Source organism: Ursus americanus, chromosome 9 (assembly GCF_024610735.1).
Source record: "Ursus americanus isolate L20-20 chromosome 9, mUrsAme1.1.p, whole genome shotgun sequence".
NCBI classification, from domain to species: domain Eukaryota; kingdom Metazoa; phylum Chordata; class Mammalia; order Carnivora; family Ursidae; genus Ursus; species Ursus americanus.
In genome coordinates, this window is record NC_142135.1 from 33078966 (window position 1) to 33087522 (window position 8557).

The 8557-nt window shown below is 43.0% G+C and overlaps 1 long non-coding RNA gene across 1 annotated transcript; it reads right to left on the minus strand.

Annotated features, from left to right (window-relative positions):
• Positions 1-262: 262 nt before the first annotated feature.
• LOC123797701 (uncharacterized) lies at positions 263-1413 on the minus strand. The gene is made up of 3 exons (XR_006781029.2): positions 1316-1413; positions 839-899; positions 263-427 (listed from the first exon to the last, which is right to left on the minus strand). It is a non-coding gene; the product is annotated as an uncharacterized LOC123797701 (long non-coding RNA).
• Positions 1414-8557: the final 7144 nt, after the last annotated feature.

Below are 8557 nucleotides of genomic sequence, written 5' to 3' on the forward strand. Positions count from 1 at the left end.
ATCCACGACTTTGGCTGGCTTAAGTGAAAGGTCTGATGTGCCTGTGCTCAGGTCATCACATTATACTAAGAGCAACCTATGGGGCTAATAGCTGCATGCAGGCTAATCTTGTTATTGTTGGCTTAGGTTCCATTTAGGGCTCAACATTCCTGTTATGTTTACCCTTTCCTCAAGGCTCCCTTGTAAGTTATCTAAGAAATGTACCATATTTAACAATGTAGTTGAGCAATGAAAAAAATATATCTTTTTTACCCTTGTGATAGAATGTTCCACTCCCAGGGTGCCTCATTAGCACTATTTCTGACTTGAGCCAAGATGCTCCTTCAACACCACTTCAAGGACAGTCATGTCTTGTGAAATTCCTGTCAATTTCAATCAGAATATTGTTCTCCAGGCAGCTGACAATATATAGGCATGTCTATGTTACCTGTGTAAAAAATAAGTATCCAGATGCTAGTCTGCTCTCTTAAACCACCAAAAGAGATTATGGAAGACAGTGCTAATTTTGGCAAAAATAATAGATTCTGTAATAAATCAAGCCCCACAATGTATCAGAGCTATTATAAAACATTTGCAAACATTTATAAATCTTTCTTATCTTTAAGAATATAATAAGGAGGGGCACCTAGGTGACTCACTCGATGAAGCGTCCAACTCTTGATTTCAGCTCAGTCATGATCTCAGTGTCGTGCGATCAAGCCCTGAACCGGCTCCATGCTCCGCTGAGTCTGCTCCCCTCCCGCCCCCCTCGCACTCTCTCTTTCTCTCAAATAAATAAAATCTTTTTTTTTTTAAAAAAAGAATATAATAAGGAAAAGTCAGTCAGACATAAACGTACCATGCAGTGTGTTATGGGTAAAGCCTCGTGGCATGTCATAGTGGTGTCAGAAAAGTCACTCCTGGGAACAAAACAGTAATTAGGAAGAAAACGTGCATCACTGTGGCCGGTCCATCAAACATTATTTTGACATCATTGCAAACTTCTATAGCGTATGATCATTAGTCAGTTTTCCGTAACAGTATGGCTTCAACAGTATGATAATTAAGTCAGTCTAGTGAAAAACAAAACAAACCAGTCCATACTATAAGCAGAATAGAAAGATTGAAATCACTAGACAAGGAGACAAAGAATAACACAGAGGAGAAAGAAACTGTTCGGCAGATACATCCACGGAATTACAGCTCTAAGAAGCGTTGGGAGCCAGGTCGGCCTACCGTTGCTCCAGTAGACGTCCTGCATCTTGCCCTGCCCCCATGATAAAATTTTGGAAATATTTTAGATAATAATCATAATGAACATGTATTGGGTACTTACCATGAGTCAGACATTTGCTGAAAGTTTGGGCCCCCTTGCTTGGTACTGCCCGTAACTGTCCTCCTAGGAGGTAGGTACTCTTACCGCTGCCATTGTACTGCTGGCTTCTGGAGACTGAGTAACTTGCCCAAGGTTACAAATCGAGGAAGTGAGAGAGCCAGGGAGGGAACCCACATCTCTCTGGCTCCGACCCTCTGCCCATCATCTGCCTCTTGCTCTCAGCTGCAGCCCAGCCCTTCCAGGATCCGCCGTGCCTCACAGGGCGCTAACTCTGCTGTCTGGTCTGGAAACCACTAGCTGCACGTGCTGCTTCAAATCAATTTAAAATTAGGTGAAGTTTAAGATTCGGTTCCTCAGGGCGCCTGGGTGGTGAAGTCAGTTAACCTCCGAGTCTTGGTTTTGGCTCAGGTCATGATGGGGAGTAGGGGCTCAGGTTGTGATCTGGGGTGTGGGGGGGTGTCGTGAGGTTGAACCCTGTCTCGGGCTCTGAACTCAGTGCAGAATCTGCTTCAGACTCTCTTTCTTCCTCCCTCTGCCCCTCCCCTCCTCTCTCTCAAATAAATAAATAAAATCTTTAAAAAAAAATAAATTGAGCTCATTGTTCATGGAGCCCACTTGACACCTGTTTCCTGTGATTAGAGGAAGCTTTTTTTTTTTTAATTCTTACCTCTATTGGCTTGACAGCTTCACTTTCTCAAGTTTGATTTTTCTTCTGTAATTCTTCCTTCTCTCCTCCACCCCTGAAAAGGTGGGAGATTTCAATATTTTGTGGAAAAGACCACCACCTCCTGGATTGGGGAGGTCCCCTCCTTGGTTTCCCCCATGGGGGTCTTTGCTCACCCCAGTGCGTCACATTTAGTTCCTTATGGATCTGTCCCCTCCCCCACTAAATGGAGGACCCTGGCCGCTTGCGAGCAGAGACAGTTTCGCCTCCTTGCATCCCTATTCATATCCCAGGGCCTGGCAGACCCAAAGAGCTCAAAATAGAGTCCTGGAATGAATGAATATTACAGTTTATGAAACATAGTCATTTATTCGGCATCAAAATATTTTACATAGAAAATTTTCATACGAGAAATGCATGCCAGAAACTTGACCTATAATAACGTGAATATGTGAGGAATACATGTACTTAAAATACCATGTACTGAGCTGTTTATCATTTGGTTCACCCTAATCTCATCAATTTTTCAGGAACTTCCAGCGCCAGCAGATGGCACCAATAAATATTGTCATGGGACCGAATTGGAAATTGGCTGATATTTTTTGACACGTACTTTAAAAAAAAAAAAGCAAAATGAATACAACTTACTTAGTTCAAATAATAATAATAACTGCCCTTTAGTTAGCATTTTCCAGTTAACAAAGTGCTTTTATACCCTTGCCTCAATTCTGTCTCAAATTCTGTCAATGTGCTGAGAAAATTTTGTTGTGAGCTCTAGATTTTTGTTGACATCTCATGTAGTCACAGTAACAGGATGATTATGCCAGCTAATGACTGTGTTATTCATTTATATTTATGACACACCAATCTTCCAAAGACCAAAACTTTCTATGGAAAATTTGGGCATGATCCTACACATGAGAACTGAACAGTAACGCAGACACCAATAATTTAGAGAACTATCTTCTGCCTCATTAAACAGTAATGATTCCTTTCATTTCTGTGGTGTGCTGTGGGTGCAAATACTTGCATAGACATGGCATCCTTTGATGCTCACAACAGCCCTATAATGTGGGTGAAGAGACTAGCTCTCCTCCTGTCCTTTCCCATTCTTCATGCCTCCTCTTGGCCCCCCTCACTGCCCTTCCCAGCTTCCCTGCTTCGGGCTTAATAGGTCATAAATCTTAGCAAAACTCCAGCGACACATGAATGGCAGTTAATATTGGTCTCACTTAGAAAATTACAAAGAAATGCTTAGGTTAAAACTCATTTCTAAGGGCACAGAGTTATCTGATACTAGGGTCCCAGACAGGAATGTCTACCTTTTCTCTCTCCTCCCAACTAGACGGAGTCATATTTCCTCCCCACAGCTTCTAGAAACCACCACTGTACCTTCTATCTCTATGGCTATGCCTATTCTGAACAGTTTCTACAAATGGGATCATTCAACGTGCGTATTTTGTGGCTAACATTCTCTTAGCACAGTATTTTCAAGGTTCATTCACGTCTGTTAGGTCTGGTTGGTGTATAGTACTGTTCAATTCTACTTCCTTATTGGTTTTCTGCCTGGTTTTTCTATTATTAAAAGTGGGGCAAAGAATGATTCTACCCTTTTGTTCTACCCCGTTACTTGAAGAATTGTATATAAAGTGCCTTCCAAAAAATGGATGAAATAATCATAATAGGTTCATTACAAATGTAACAGGAGAGAAAAACAGAAGTAAAAATGTAAAAACTGCAACATATGATGATTTAAACCTTTTAAATAACCCAACCGGCAAAGAGTTTCTGTTGGGATAAGAAGCCTAATTTTGAGGGGGGCAAAAAAAGGATTACGTTGATTCTTTTGTCTTGTTAGAATGCGACCTTACAGACTAGTAATCGAGTTTACACAAAGTATCTCTGGCAGAGTGTCTTTTGCAATCAGAAGAGTATTTTTTAAATGAGTCAAAGATGGCAGCGTAAGGAGTCCTCAAAGGCCTAACAGAGTCAGGCTCATGCAATGTGTGCTGCTTCCAGGATCTAACATACAGCATGGTGACCGGAGTTACCAATATTGTATTTTATACTTGAAATTTGCTAAAAGAGATCTTAAAGGTTCTCCCTACACACACACACACACACACACACACACACACACACACACACACACACACGGTAATTATGTGAGGTGATGGTGGTGTTAACTAGCCTTATTAAGGTAATCACGTGGCAATACACAGGTGTATCAAATCACCATATTGCACACCTTAAATTTACACAACACTATGTATCAATTATATCTCAATAAAGCTGGAAAATAAAACAGAGGAAAATGTATGGAACTTCCCTGAACTTGTCAATGCCACTGTTATCAGTGCAGCCAGACCAACTCGCCAAGTCTTGGCAGAAGTGCTGCTTTATCAGGAGGAGTATTAACTTTCGTATCTAGCACTGAGTCCATACACATGCATAATCCAATTTCAAGGATTTAATTGGCATGTTAGAGTTGATAGTAAGGACTGTCTACATTGAGTTGGCAAGGATGTGGAGAAATGGAACCCTCTTGCACTGCTGGTGGGAATGGAAACTGGTGCAGCTACTCTGGAAAACAGTATGCAGGTTCCTCAAAAAGTTAAAAATAGAGCTATCCTATGATCTAGCTATCCCACTACTAGGTATTTACCCAAAGGATACAAAAATACAGATTCGAAGGAGTACATGTGCTCCAATGTTTATAGCAGCATTATCAACAATAGTCAAACTATGGAAAGAGCCTGAATGTCCATCGACTGATGAATGGATAAAGAAGTGGTACACACACACACACACACACAGACACACACACAGGAATATTACTCAGCCATCAAAAAGAATGAAATCATGCCATTTGCAATGACACGGATGGAACTAGAGTGTATTATGCTAAGTGAAATAAGTCAGGTAAGACAAGTACCGTATGATTTTACTCATATGAGGATTTTAGGAAACAAAACAGATGAACATATGGGGGGCGGGAAGAGAGAGAGAGAAACAAACCATAAGCGACTATTAATGATAGAGAACAAACTGAGGGTTGGTGGAGGGAGGTGGGTGGGGGATGGGCTAGATAGGAGATGGGTATTAAGCACTTATCACGGTGACCACTGGGTGTTGTAAGTAACTGAAAAACCACTAAATTCTACACCTGAAACCAATATTGTACTTTATGTTAACTAAATTTTAAATAAAAACGTGGAAAAAAAAGGTCTGTCTACATTGAGGTTTCATAATTTACTTTGCCCCCCCCAATGCCTGATTCAGCAAATTAGGGACCTTGTAGTTGAGAGTATGTTTGCCATCTCTTTTGCTTTTCTACCTTACCAAATGAATGAATTTTTAAAGGCTTAAATAAAAAATCAAAAGGAATGGCTGTGAAGTTGATCTCCTGGGAGATGTTTGAGAATTGGGGGGTTTCCTTTCTTCTAGATTGTGCTTACTCCTCTTACGATGGCAGGACCTGGGTCTCTGGTTCTAGAAGTCTTCACTGGGCTCAGGCGATTTTACGGTGTCTACTTGTGTTCAGATTTGTGATCTTCTGGGTAAGACACTGCGGGGGGAGGCTGGTTAGACCACAGAAGGATCACCATGACCTTCAGGTCTGTTCATTCCCATCTGTTAGACAAACAGAGTTTGCTTTTGTTGTGTACAGATTTAGAGCAAGCTTATTGTTCTGACTGAGAGGAGGGATGATGTCATTTCTTTGCTGACTGTAGTAATTGTTCAGGAACGTACTGATATGGTTTTCTACAGCTGCTTTTGTAAGTGTTTTGCTCGTAAATGGCCGAGGTGTGCATGGACATCTTTGTCTAGACAGGCTTCGGCACTCACAGGAAATCTCTGCTGTTCCTTCTCCCCTGCTCCCTGAAATGTGCACAAACTCCTCTCCCCTTTTCTTTAGTGCTTCTCAAACTATGCTCCGGGGTCCCATGATTTATCAGTAGGATTCAGGTACAGATAACAGAACACTCTTTTGCTGGTTTTAGCAGGAAGGGATTCGATATAAAAAATTAGGTGCTTATAAAACTTCCAGATGTGCTGGAGGGACAGGTTCTAGGCTAAACCCCCCTGGGGATGAACTCTAGGTCAGCCCCACAGAGCTGGCCTGGCAAGGGAATTGCTAGAAATGAAGAGGAGAGAACCTTAAGATCTTGGTCAAAGTTTTTGCCACAAGGGTGTCATTGATTAAATATATGGATCCACATCATTGCTTTATTATGTTAAGACCGAGGAAAACCTGGGGCGCCTGGGTGGCTCAGTCAGTTAAGCCTCTGCCTTCAGCTCAGGTCATGATCCCGGGATCCTGGGATTGACTCCCTCATCGGGCTCCTTGCTCAATGGGGAGCCTGCTTCTCCGTCTACCTGTTGCTCCCCCTGCTTGTTCCCTCTCTCTCTGACAAATAAATGAATAAAATCTTAAAAAAAAAAAAAGACTGGGAAAAAACTGACCTGTTTCTTGGGCCCGTACAACATGGTCCTTAGACCCGCATCAAATCTCCCCGAGCCTGTTGACAAATGCAGTCTTGGGCTTCCACCCCCACTGCTGCTGAATTAGACGCTCTGAGGGGGGAGCCTGGGAATCCGAGCTAACCAGGCCCTCCAGGCGAGTCTGACACGACAAGGGGGACCAAGGCCCTGGTTTGCCCGAACTGCGGAAGAGTCCCTGGGCGCACGAGACCTCCACTGCTAACACTGGAAAAGCCCTGGGGAGGACAGGGCCAAGGGGTCACCTCACGTGCAGCAAAAGTTGGGGAAATACATCTTCAGCCATCTGTGTAGACGCTTGTCAGTGCGGAATGGAGAGGGGGTGACACATGGACAGGACGTACAACATTATCGAGGCAAAGCGACAGTGAAATTTTCTCACTCAAAATAACTTCAGTAGAAATAGCAAAATGCTCATTTGTCACTACTTTCCACGTAACACTGAACAAAGAAGGAGGCGAAATCCCGAGCTGAATGACTTGAGAGTGAGATATGACAAACCGAGAGAGCACGGGTGGCCGAGGAGCCCACACGCTACTCTCAGTGGTACGGAATTTTGTCCTATAACTGAATTGAATTTTAATCTCAAGCCCCAACCCTGTCTGGTAGCATAACTCAATCCCAGCCATTTTAGGGAAAACCCAGTCAAATCAGAGTCTTTTCATTCAGATTTTTTTTTTTTTTCAGTCAATTCAGGATTTTCACCACCCTCCCCACCCCGTTCCCTGGATTATGGCTAAATACTGGGAGTTCTCACAGAGCCATGGTGCTGCAGGACCGGGAGGTGTATGTCCCTGCCGGCATCTGTGGAGATGTGTGTCACCCCCACCCCTGGAAATTTCTAGGACATCTGGGTTCTCCATCTGGTCTCTGGTAGTAGGTCCAGGAAGGTCACCCTGCCTCCCTCTTATCTCCATCTCAAAGTATCTTAGGGCTGCTGACCCTCCCCTCTACCTCTGAGCTCCTCATAATGGAGCAGGAAGGGCTTGCAGACATTGATTTTAGATGTTCTCCCAAACTACCCTAGGGTCATAGGCCATCTACCATAGGGTCTCAGGCTCTCCCTGTCTAGACCTATCAGGCTGCCGTTTCTATTACGGATAACTCACCACAGAGGCCTGGGGCAATTCCATGAGCCTCGTCACCTCCTGGATTTTCCCCTGGGAGCCAGGCACAGAGCCTCTGCTCTCACACTCCCCGGTCTATCTGGGTTTTCTTCGGACGATTCGGTCATGAATCTTCAGGCATAGGAACCTGCTTGGGACCCACAACAGCCATTTTCTCCTTACTTCCTTTCTGTTCCTCCCATCATCACCCAGTCCAAAGGATGGTTATCTCATCCTGAGTGAGAAAATTTGCTATTGCATACTCAAGGATGACAGTCGATTTGTATTTATGGTATCAACTTTGTACTTTGACTTCAGGGCTGTGGCAGAAACTGCTATTTGTGACCCTATATCCACTCTCTCTTTCTACTTTAGTAACACAGTGCTGATTTTATTTGTAGATAAATCTACAAAAGATTACATTTTCTGGGCTCCTTGCAACTAAGCATAGCCATGTGACTAAACTCTGGCAGATGAAATACAACATGAGTGTTCTGTGGGACCTCTGTCTTGCCTATGTAAGTGATCTGACTGTGTAGGAAGGAATCATTTTGCCTTTCCCTAGTTCCTATTGCCTGGGATGTGGATATAATGGTTGGAGCTCTAGCAACCATTTGTACCAGGAGGTAATCGTAAGGCTGTAAACCAGTACTAGGAGGGAACTAAAATACATATGGAATCTGAGTATCTGGTGACAACGTCAGCTCCACATGACCAGGCATTTTTTTTTTTACAAGAAAGAGAAATAAACTTCTATATTTAAGACTTTGCACTTTCAGTCTTATGCTAACTCTAACAAGGTTAACAAGGGCATTCCTGAAAACCCTTTTTTCTCAAGCCATTTTCTCTGCCACAAGTTTACAAGATCTATGTTGAAACTCAAAAGCTAAATTTGAACTGTTTCTTTGAGTTTACATTGCCATAATCCTTTTCTGAGATCCTTGAGGAGGACATCTTCTTGCTACCTGA